Source organism: Coenobita brevimanus, chromosome 5 (assembly GCF_032717465.1).
Source record: "Coenobita brevimanus isolate Jiangsu-jjx chromosome 5, ASM3271746v2, whole genome shotgun sequence".
Taxonomy (NCBI): Eukaryota; Metazoa; Arthropoda; class Malacostraca; order Decapoda; family Coenobitidae; genus Coenobita; species Coenobita brevimanus.
The window spans coordinates 5,173,015-5,185,238 of NC_136958.1; the positions used below are offsets into that span (position 1 = coordinate 5,173,015).

Below are 12,224 nucleotides of genomic sequence, written 5' to 3' on the forward strand. Positions count from 1 at the left end.
ACAGAAAATGCCAGTTCCAGTGCAAAGACAGGTTGTTAAAAAAAAAAAAAAAAAAAAAAAAAAAAAAAAACTTTGTGAGATAGTAATAGGCAGTATCCCAGATCTTTGCCCTAGTCATTGCTTATTTCTGCATTGAAGCAAGTTGTTAGTTGTTTATTTTTTGTTCTGGTCAGTATAGTTTTATTGCCCTAGTATATTTTGTATTGTGGCATAACTAAGATTGAGGTTATTGAAAATGTTAATCATTTTGGAGATTCTGGTTAATGTTACAGTAGTCGTAAGTTCTGAACAGAAACTCAGGTTGGCAGACAGTGTTTAATATTCATGACCATACTAATTTCTGGTTAATTTACTCTCAAGTACAGTAACTCGGATATGTCAGGTGATGTAACTTTTATTTTTATTTTATTTATTTATTTTTTCTTACTACTTAGTTTAAGGCATGTACAGTCAAGGTCAGAAGTTGGCCTGTTTTTCCTCTACGTTTACTTCACACTTAGCCTTTGCCAAAGTGAGTCTTTGTAACCTCTCCTGGGTCATTGTTTTATAATCAGTGTAAATTTACCTCATTTGAGGCTTGAAGCCTGGCCTGTGCCGACCTTCATTGTGCTTCATATGAGGTCTGCAGCTTTGCAAAAGTTAGCATATGTCCATGACTGTCCTCCTTGACAGATCATATGAATGAGAATCACCTTGGACAGAAAAACATAGCACGCCTCCCTCAGTTAAAAAATGTAGGCCAGCTGAACGAAGTGAGATGTGGAAGTGAAACATTTAGTGAACTTTTGTCCCTGACTGTGCATGAAATAATCTCTGGGAGGGACTTTTAGACTTTGATTATGAGTGAGGCTGAAGCCCTTGCAAGTCTCTCGTCAAGTTGTGGCATTTTCTCACATATGAGCGGCCCGACTGTAACGCTTTTGAGAAGCTTATATTTCAGCAACCACAGGTTCAATCACTGAGTGGTTTGCACCATATGATAGCCCAATTCTTTAATATTTGTTTTTGACAGGTTTCATCACATCCAGGCGGTGCATGTGGCACGTGCCTCATGCCAAGTGCAACATGTCAAAAATCTTCAAAAGTGGGCCATAGGCCAGACAATTTGTTGGAAAGGCATGAAACTTGGTAAGCAGATAGCCATCAATATGCTCTAGACATCCTCTGGGTGTAAGGCAACAGTTCAATGCTTTCGGATTTAAATGGCCTTGCTTGTACCTTGACGACAAAGGCGTTTTACTGATGCAGTGTAGACACACATCTGAATCATTATAATAGTTGTATACAGATAGTGTAAGTAAGCAGCAGTATTGGGGTAAACCATTTTTCTGTTTTCATCTTTTAAATATATGCCTTATAATCCTTTATTATTTATGGCCCCATATAAGAAAATGAAGCCAAATAGGAAGGATATGTGACAAAACTTTGAACATACTCAGTTGACACCAATGTTTTTCTTCATTTATGTTTTGTGTGATAGCAGTAAATACTGCATGGTGTATGAGTATACAGTGTGACAGCAGTTAGTAAGGAAATACTGTCTAACGTTTGTGTTGTGGATGTGGCTCTTGTGAACTCTTCGAGAATGCATGTTAAAAGGTACTGTAGGTAATCTATTCTGTTCTTCTTTTAAGCTAGTTGTATTAGTAGGTGCTACTGTGATGATTTAATCTTCATTTCTTGCACTTTTAGGATAGCATAACTCTTATGTTGTCTATGAATGTGTGTGCATTTTAATTTATGTTAGGAATAACTTTTTAAATAATGTAATTATTATTTTTTTATAGAAAAAGGTAGCCAGTGAAATAGCATAGTTGGATATGTTTTGTACAGATTTGTATATTTATTTGTGATACTTGTTTGTGGCTGACAGACTGCTGGCATGATGGTGAACACTAACTCAGCCCATGAAGGGGACATTTTGTTGAACTTTGTCTGAGATACAAAAAAGGAAAATCACAGTGTTGCTATTCTCTCTGTCAGAAGAAATAAGATTCGGGTTGCAAATTTTTCATGTAACGTTAATCCTTAACCTGTGGCATTAGGATTTCCTGCCCATCCCATGGTACACAAAAAACGGGTTCATCAGCTTTATTTTAAGCCTCTTTTACTCTCTTGATATGAAAAGGAACATAGTAAAGCTTAAGTATTCCAGTTGAGGTCAGAAACAGTAAAGCTTAAGTATTCCAGTTGAGGTCAAAAACTTTCATAAGTTAGCCGTATTCCAGGATTTGTCTTCTGAATCATAAAAATATATAATTTTTATTTTCAGAATGGACAGTTAAAAAAAAAGATTAGACGAAGCAATTTTTTAAAAATAATGGACATGCCAGTTTTACATCAGTATCTGCTATAGTATGGCTAGAGTGAATGATAAAAGAGTTTGAGTTTTGAGAGGCACTAAAATAATCCTTCACCAAGAGATTACTAATAATTAGATAACAAGATCTCAGTCCAAATTTAACTGCAGAACAGTTAATAATAGTTTCCCCTTCTGGAATATATGCAGTAGTTGCCCACCACACATCCCAGAAAATATGTAGCAGTCTTCATCATTTAAGAAAGCAGGACAAAAACCAAGAAGTCAGTTTCTTCATACATTGTTTAATCAGTATCAGAATGTTTAGTTTCTTCATACGTTGTTTATTCAGTTTCAGAATGTTTCATTATTAATAACTGGCAAGTGAAAAGATAACTACTGATTTTTTTTGTAATGAAGCACCACAGAAACACCTTGATCTGAAATATGAAGTCAATTATTTTGCATCCTAAGCATCTAAAGTAAAAGTTAAGAGGGTAGGGGCTTCTCTCAGCTGAAAAAAATCATGGCAATGACCAAAGTAAAATGTGAAATAAGGCTTTTTTTCTAAAGGGGTAATTGAAATATGCAATAACCCTTTAGAATACATGGGCTTACCAGAGCAAACAAAAATCTAGAGGTAGTTAGACTGAAATACCCAGGGAGGGCCCTCCCCTCTTAGTGTTAATACGTAAAGGAGCATTTGATAGTTGCCTTATTATATCATTCTTCATGCAAATGCTGTACTGCTTTACGTAGACAGTACTGTAAGTTCATAAATAATTATTTCATATAGCATAATTAGCATATTTTATTTTCAGACCAAAAAAAATCTGAAACAGACATACTCATTTCCATATTAATTATATTTCCCATGATAAGTTATGACATTTATTAGTTATGTTACATGTATATTTTCTGCACTATGGTAAATTTAGCAGTACCAGACTTTGACGTATGCAGATATTCTAAGGGTATATGGAACACATACTTACAGATATTCCTCCCCCTACAAAATTGATTATGGTAGCCACAGGCCTGCCTTGCTGTTCATCAGATATGTTCAGTCTGATCTAGAACTTTTTTATCCTGTAGACACAAATAGTTTTCATTTTTTCTAACCTGACGGTGAATGTCCCTTCCAAGAGTAATATTCCGCTACACACCTCTCCCTGGATTCCAGATGTCCCCACTTTGTTTCCCAGGAGATGGTCAGCCCTGTTGGTAATGATAACATGATAGTAAAATTAACAGATGACACATTACATAATTAATATTTGTGTGTTAAATACTAATGTAAGATGTGGATGTTGTTTCATAGTTTTTCTTTTCATTGTTTTGGTCCTCAGGGCACTTGTTTTTTAAGTGGAGTAACTGCAGTAGTGTAAACTGTATTTTTTATGCAAGGAAAAGAGAAAATGTGATTCACCTGAGTATTAGTGATGGGAGATACTGGTGGTGTCTGTTGGCTTAGGGTGAGTGTAGCTGCAAGCTTTTTATATAACTGAGGGTATGGCGGTCAGCTTGCTGTTGCATGGAGAAGACACCATTAGGTACAAGGCAAGGAATTAATGTGTCAAAAATCAAACATAAAACATGTGCTCTTTTATTTCATCCTTTACATACTGTGATTATTCAACACCATGTCCTAGGTGGAAAAGTAGGTCATGATGATGATAGCAGTGATGATAGTAATGGTGATTTGATGATGCCTTGATTGATACCTCGCACAGAAATTAGCATGTTCTTGTAATGATAAATTTGTCTACTACAATATAACAAAGGTATTAAGTAATCAGTGCTCCCTCCTCAGAACCTGCAGATGGTGGATGGCCATGACAACCACCTCCAGGCTGGAGGACAGCAACTATGGAGCTGAATTGTATATATATATATTTTTTTTTAAATCATGAAAATTCCTATTTGCCAGTTTAAATTTCTTGGTGGATCACCACAACAGCATTAATGTAGGAAGAACTTGATATATATTGGATGTGAGCAAGGAATCAGTAAAGCATTTTTTGCTTCCTTTGTATTTCCAGTTTGACACAAAATATAAAGTAATACTTTACCTGTTTTCTTTGTTGAACAAATGTACTAATGACCTGGTTACCATCAGTTTTGAATGACATATAATAGCTACTACATTTGTACATTTTTTGAAGAATATAGAGTATTGTTTTCCCCTCTGCCTATGTTAATACAGTGTCTGTATGGATGCATCAATATTAATCAGTTCTATGGACAGACTGTAATTACTGTTACAACCTCCAGATGATTTGATGTAACTTAGGACAGGCTTTTGGTAGTGAAGGAATTAAAAAACCACTACCCCTTGCACTATGAGATCTCCAATGAACTGAGTAACATCTAGCAGTAACAGAAAAAAGAAAAACTGTAGTCTCACATCCATACATCAGAGTGGGCACCAACAACTTCATGCAGTCCTCCTGCTGCTTCATATTCTGTCCATTATTAAGTAAATACTGTACAACAGAATTTATATTGCTGATTAATTACAAGTTTGCTATCTTGTCGGACTAATGGTAATGTACAAGTAAAACTATGCACGCAAGGATTGGTTAAATATCTAAAATTATGACTGACATTTCTGGCTGTCTCTACCATTCCAGCTAGGACAGATGCAGAAGTTCAGTGCATATATTTATCAGCACCACAGCAGATTACTAGACACTTGTTCTAAGTAGGAGAGCCTAGTTTTGGGAAAGCTAAACCCAATTTGTTTCTCAGGATAGAGATCATTTACACAGTCATGGTTAGTTACACACATCTTGGTAGATTATGTATGTAAAAAGGACACACACACACACACACACACACACACACACACACACACACACACACACACACACACACACACACACACACACACACACACACACACACACACACACACACACACACACACACACACTCACACACACACACACACACACACACACACACACACACACACACACACACACACACACACACACACACACACACACACACACACACACACACACACACACACACACACACACACACACACACACACACACACACACACACACACACACACACACACACACACACACACACACACACACACACACACACACACACACACACACACACACACACACACACACACACACACACACACACACACACACACACACACACACACACACACACACACACACACACACACACACACACACACACACACACACACACACACACACACACACACACACACACACACACACACACACACACACACACACACACACACACACACACACACACACACACACACACACACACACACACACACACACACACACACACACACACACACACACACACACACACACACACACACACACACACACACACACACACACACACACACACACACACACACACACACACACACACACACACACACACACACACACACACACACACACACACACACACACACACAATGTGCGGTGTGTGTGATAAATGGGTGCATAAGAGATGTAGTGGTATCAGAGGTAGACTGCGAGATAATGCTGATTTTATGTGTACGGCGTGCCGGGGTGAGCAGGTGGAGATCGTCAGACGTGAAAGAATTGAACTTGCTGGTGAATCTCTTGAGTGTGTGGAAGAGTTTTGTTATTTAGGAGACATGTTGTGTGCTGGAGGTGGGGCTGGAGCTAGCTCTGTGGCTAGGGTGAGAAGTGGTTGGAAGAAGTTCAGGGAGCTCTTGCCTCTCCTGACACTGAGGGGCTCTCCCTACGTGCTAAGGGGTCTTTGTATGCAGCGTGTGTTAGGAGTGTAATGCTGTATGGCAGTGAGACCTGGGCAGTGAAGGAGGAAGACATTTGCCGGCTCAGACGTACAGAAATGACAGTGATTAGGTGGATGTGTAGTGCGTCCCTGCGTCCAAGGCCTGGAGGGGCTGGGTTTACAATGGAAGAGTTGAGAGGTAGGATGGGACTGGAGTGTATTGGTGTTGTGATGAGGAGAGGTAGATTGAGGTGGTTTGGACATGTGGAGAGGATGGGGGATGATAGTTGGGTGAGGAAGGTGAGAAGTGTTAATATTGGGGGTGGGGTTATGAGGGGTAGGCCGAGAAAGAAATGGGACGAGGTCATTAAGTGTGACCTTAGGGTTAAGGGACTGAACAGGGAGGCTGCAATGGATCGTGCAGCGTGGAGAGCCGCCATTAGGTGACCAAGGCCGACACATGCAAGCATGTTGGAGCCTTTAAAAACGAAACGATATATATATAATCTACAGTATATTGCTGTGAAATGGCTTAGAAGGTATTGGACTGGTTAAAAAATCAGTGACAGTTTAGTGATGGTATCATGAAACTCCCTGGCTGAGTTTGTGTGCATCATACTGTATGTCTGTTTTCTTGCGGTTCCAACTCAAGGGAAAGTGAAGTAGTTGAGCTGAGGCATCACCTACTACAATATGGAAAATGTGCCCAGGTTTCTTTGCGACCACCCTATGGAGGGGAAGTAAATTGCTGGATTCGCATTTTTCTGCTCAGTGTAATGTTGCTGATACAAGGGCAGTGAGAGGAAGATGTGGAGGTTTGTCAGATCGTATGATTGTGGTATGCAAGATCAAGCTGAGAGGAGTAAGATGGACCAAGAGAGAGAGGAACTGTCAGGGAGAGAGACTGGAAGTCGAGAATCTGAAGATCGAAGAAATGGCAGATGAATACAGGGCCAAAGTACGGGAGGAGTTAAGAATCATTGAATTTGAATGAAATGGATCTGGACAGCTTGTGGAATGTATATAGGGATTACATGGTTAGGAATACTAGATCAGTGTGTGGTGTGGCAAGAGTAACAACAAAGAAGAAAGGTATGTCATGGTAGGATGAAGAGGTTGTGAGAGCAGCGGAGGAAGAGGAAGAAATGACGAGTGGATACAGTAAAGGGATTCTGTTGAAATAAAGACTGAATATACTGAGATCAAGAAGCACATAAGGAGACTAAAGTGGAAAGAAAAGGAGGTAAATGATGATCTAGGAAGAAAAATGAATGCAAACTTATGAAGCAAAAAAAAAAAGTTATTTCGGAAAGAAGTGGGGGCAAGGTGGCACAGTGGCATAGCGTCGGACTCGGGACCAGGTGGTGGTGAATTTGAGCCACGCCTGGTAGCTGCCATGCCGGGAGGGGTAGCTCCCTCCTGTCACCCAGCAGGGCTATATGATCTAATAAGGTCTGCCTCGGGGGACCATTTCCTTTTTCTGGAAAGATGTGTGGAAAAAGGAGGTAAATGATGATCTAGGAAATCTATGAAGAAAAAATGAATGCAAACTACTCTTAAAAAAGGAAGTTATTCTGGAATGAGGTGCGGAAATGAAGTGACAGTGGAACGAGGTGTGAAAATGTGAAGGATGTAAGTGGTAAATTATTAACCCATGGGGATGAAGTAAGGACCAGATGGATAGAATATTTTAGAAGTATGATGGAATGGAGAGAGCAAAGAGACTGTTAACATGATTGGTTTGGGGGGTGTACAGAGAAGGAATGCAGTGCCAGGAAACGTGACACTCGCAGAGGTAAAGAACTCTGTGAAATGACCGAAAAATGGGAAAGCAGCTGGGGTTGATGACGTGTATGCAGAGACGATTAAGTGTTGTGAAGAGAGCGGAATGGAGTTCTTGGAGATGTGTAAGAAGGCATGGATGAGTGAGTGCCAATAGAGTGGGAAAAGGCAGTGACTGTACTCCTGTACAAAAATACAGGTGAGCGAAGGGAGTGCAAGAATCATCGTGGTTTAAGTCTATTGAGTGTGGTAGGGAAGGTATATGGAAGAACATTATTACAATGCCCGCCGCCGGTCCTTCCGCCCCGCCACCCCCCACTCCACCACCGGGCCACCACCACCCCACCACCCGAGAAGAGATAACGGGGAGGTTAATGACCCAGGGCAAAAGGGTCACCCAACCACCACTGACCTGTGCCCCTTCTCCCCGCAACTGCCCCAACGCCAGGTGAGCCTAGATTCGCAACAACTTCAACGGCGGGTTGACCATCGACAGCAGTGGGGTGGGACTGATCTAATATCAGTCTCTAGTAGTTTTGTGGTGACGACCACAGCTTCACCCCAGAAGGGCAGGAGGTCCCTTGGTGAGCCACGAGGTGTTCGCACCTGCTGCCAACAGTGAGCCACGAGGTGTTCGCACCTGCTGCCAATAGTGAGCCACGAGGGAACACCACCCTCTGCCACTATTCTGGTGAGCCACGAGGGAACACCACCCTCTGCCACTATTCTGGTGAGCCACGAGGGAACACAACCCTCTGCCACTATTCTGGTGAGCCACGAGGGTCCAGTACCCTCTGCCACAGTGAGCCACGGGGGAGAAATACCCTCTGCCACTATCAGGACAGGAGGTCCCTTGGTGAGCCACGAGGTGTTCGCACCTGCTGCCAATAGTGAGCCACGAGGGAACACCACCCTCTGCCACTATTCTGGTGAGCCACGAGGGAACACCACCCTCTGCCACTATTCTGGTGAGCCACGAGGGAACACAACCCTCTGCCACTATTCTGGTGAGCCACGAGGGTCCAGTACCCTCTGCCACAGTGAGCCACGGGGGAGAAATACCCTCTGCCACTACCAGGACAGGAGGTCCCTTGGTGAGCCACGAGGTGTTCGCATCTGCTGCCACAGTGAGCCACGAGGGAACACCACCCTCTGCCACTATTCTGGTGAGCCACGAGGGTCCAGTACCCTCTGCCACAGTGAGCCACGAGGGAGAAATACCCTCTGCCACTACCAGGACAGGAGGTCCTTTGATGAACACGAGGGAGAAATACCCTCTATCACAAACAGGGCAGGAGGCCCAATAGTGGGCTATACGGGGCCAACACCCCTAGCCACCCCAAGGGTAAGAGCCCCTTGTATAAAGCCAAAAGTGGATCCCAGGGCCGATCGACCTGGCGCCACGGCTGTGTCGGAGACAAGAGAGAGTCGCCTCTGTGTTACCCTGCCTGTGTAAGAGAGAGAACACGGCCTCCGTGTGTCCTCTATATTCAGCCAACTCCTGTAGGAGTAGCTGGACACCACCCGAGAGAGTTGCCCCGAAGGAGTCCCCCGAGCAAAGACCCGGTCCCAGTCGGGACCTACCTCCCACTCCCGGGAGATTCTTGTCTTCCCCAGGCACCAGCAGGAGACGAGGCCGCAGCCCACACCTGACGGCGCGTCCCCTGACAGACCATTACAGTCCCCGGATCCCTAGGCGAGCCCAGCAGCCTACCAACGCTGTCCCCCTCCTGCCGCAGACCCTCCGACGCCAGACATGACTGCTTCACCTGTTTGGCTCCAGTCCTGAGGGCCACAACAACAGGTCGAGGCCCCACATAGACGGGCCTCCCTGCACCACTACGACGGGACCCTGAGAAGAAGGTCTACAACAGGTCGAGACCCCAGGCAAGAGGGTCTCCCTGCACCGTGACGACGGGACCAGAGAGGAGGGTCTACAACGGGTCGAGACCCCAGGCAAGAGGGTCTCCCTGCAACGCCTCAGTGGATCGGACCCGGGTCGTCTCCCCCCAGCGGGTACGGTGATTCCCGCCACGGGTAGAGCCCCCGGAGGTCCCCTTAAAGTGACAGAGTGATATCGCCCCAGAAAATCGGGCAAGATTAGTGACCTTCCCTCCTACAGTGAGACAGGGACAGTGATACAGTGACAGAGTGAATAAGAGGGCTCCCATCTATAAGTGTCCGTGATTACTTTTCCTTGATTAAAGACTATAAATTCTGGGCCCGTGAATCTAGTGTTGTTCCCCAGCCCAGAATAGAGGAGTTCCCCCTTACCAGTGCACGCGCGGGCGAGAGTCGCCGCGCCGAGCCTAGCCAGTAAATTATAGTGATCTGCTCCCCCTGTTCTTTTATAGTAATATTCCTCCCCTGGCTCATCAAGCCTATAAATCCCTATTGTACCAGTGCACTAAGACCTTTTGGACTTTAATGAAAGACAGTCACATTCACTTATGGAACCTTAACCCATTGTAAAGTGTAAGTATAGTATGTGTGAATATCCCGTGTTATCTTAACGTAACTTTGTATATCTGTATCCCCTGTCCAGAATATCATTCTATGTAATATTGTCACGGTGTTAGAATTAAGGTAATAGATGTGTTAAAGGTGGACTGCCTAGTTTTTATGTCCTGTTCCTTTGTTGGTGCTTTACTTCCGGTCCGGAAAGAGGACCCTGCTCAGTAGCTAGTGTTTTTAGTACGAGGAGTCGGCCTAAAAACACTCAGCATAACAATTATAAGTAAGAGAGAGGTCATAAGTCCTAATGAGTGACGAACAGGGCGGCTTTAGGAGTGGCAGAGGATGTGTGTATCAATTATTTGCAGTAAGACAAATAGTGGAGAAGGCGTTTGAGAAGGACTAGAAGATATTTATGGCATTTATGAATCTGGAAAATGCGTACGACAAAGTAGACAGGAGGATTGTGGAAGGTTTTGCGCATGTACGGTGTACATGGTAAGCTGCACTACTGTAGGTGCCATCAAGAGTTTTTATGATAGTAGTGAGGCATGTGTTAGGGTAACTGGGCATCCAGGTGATTAGTTCACGATCAGTGCGGGCATGCGACAAGGTTGTGTGATGTCCCCGTGGTTGTTCATTATTTATATGGATGGGGTGATGAGAGAAGTAAAAACACGAGTAATGGGGAGAGGGATGGCACTGATAATGAATGGTGACGGATGGAATATCTCAAATTTGTTGCTGATGATACAGTTATGCTTGCAAATACCGGACAAGAGCTTGGTAGACTAGCGCAGAATTTTGTAGACGTATGTAGAAAAGAGTAAAGTGAGGGTTATTGAGAGAGAAGGTGAGTCCCGGTGTGATGTTAGTGAAAGGAGAGAGACTGGAATTGGTGAGAGTTCAAATACTGGGTACAGTGATAGAAAAGAGAGGAAAATGTGCAAAAGAAGAGGAAAGTAGAATGACACAAGGAAGGAAATTAGCTGGTGCTATGAAGGCCTTGATAAAAAAAACAGAGGCTTGAGTGTCGCAGCTGCGCGAGGTTTACATGAAGGAGTGTTAGTGCCAACTTTGACATACGGATGGGAGACTATGGTGTGGCATGAACATGAGAAATCTAGAGTAAGAGCACTGGAGGTGGGACTGCTGAGCAACGTATGTGGAGTACAGAATACGGAATACGGGATACAGAATAATGTGATTCGTGAGAACTGCGGATTGAGGAAGTCTGTGGACACCAGAATCGAAGAGAGTGTACTGAGATGGTTTGGTTATGTGGAAAGAATGGATGTCAATAGAGCAGTGAAAAAGGCATATCTGAGCAAATCTGAAGGATGGAGGAGGCGAGGTAACCCAAGAAGGTGAGGAATATGGTGGATGGGTGTGTGAGGAAGAGAGGTATGGAAGTTGGTGAGTTTAAGGGACTGACAAGAGACCGAGCTGGCTGGATAAATTTTGTGCGAAGCACATAACCAGAGATTTGGTACCCCTATTTAAACGTGACAGCGTTCGGATTTACTGTATCAGATAGGTATAAAGAAAGTGGTGAAAATTTTTTGCCCTATCTGATGGAGCCAGGATTCTGTGGGCTTGAATGATGAGTGAATGGAAGTGTGGCCCATTGAATTGGGCAAACTTAGGCTGTCTGGACGTTGCTGCTCCTCACCATGCCCTAGGGTGGGAAAGGAGGTCCAGATGATGATGGTGAATGATGATTATCTTTTTCAGATACTTGAAGGAACTTGTCAAAGTCTTATAAAGGGCTTACCTGTGCAGGCGCTGAACGCTAGGTTGACCCGTACTTTATACAATGTATACTTACTAGATTGTTAGTGAGTGGCAGAATGCTGAGAGTTCTAGGAAGGTTATGGCTCGACCCAAGAGCTGTGTTGGTGCCCAT

At 43.6% G+C, this 12,224-nt stretch overlaps 1 protein-coding gene across 1 annotated transcript in view; it reads left to right on the forward strand.

Moving 5' to 3' along the window:
- The window catches only part of LOC145397542 (acyl-CoA:lysophosphatidylglycerol acyltransferase 1-like), a 34,448-nt gene extending 30,229 nt beyond the window's left edge, over nucleotides 1-4,219 (forward strand). The window contains exon 8 of the mRNA XM_080270616.1: nucleotides 4,113-4,219. The gene's annotated coding sequence lies outside the window, so the exon portion shown is untranslated. The remainder of the gene's footprint in view (nucleotides 1-4,112) is intronic.
- The last annotated feature ends 8,005 nt before the right edge of the window (nucleotides 4,220-12,224 follow it).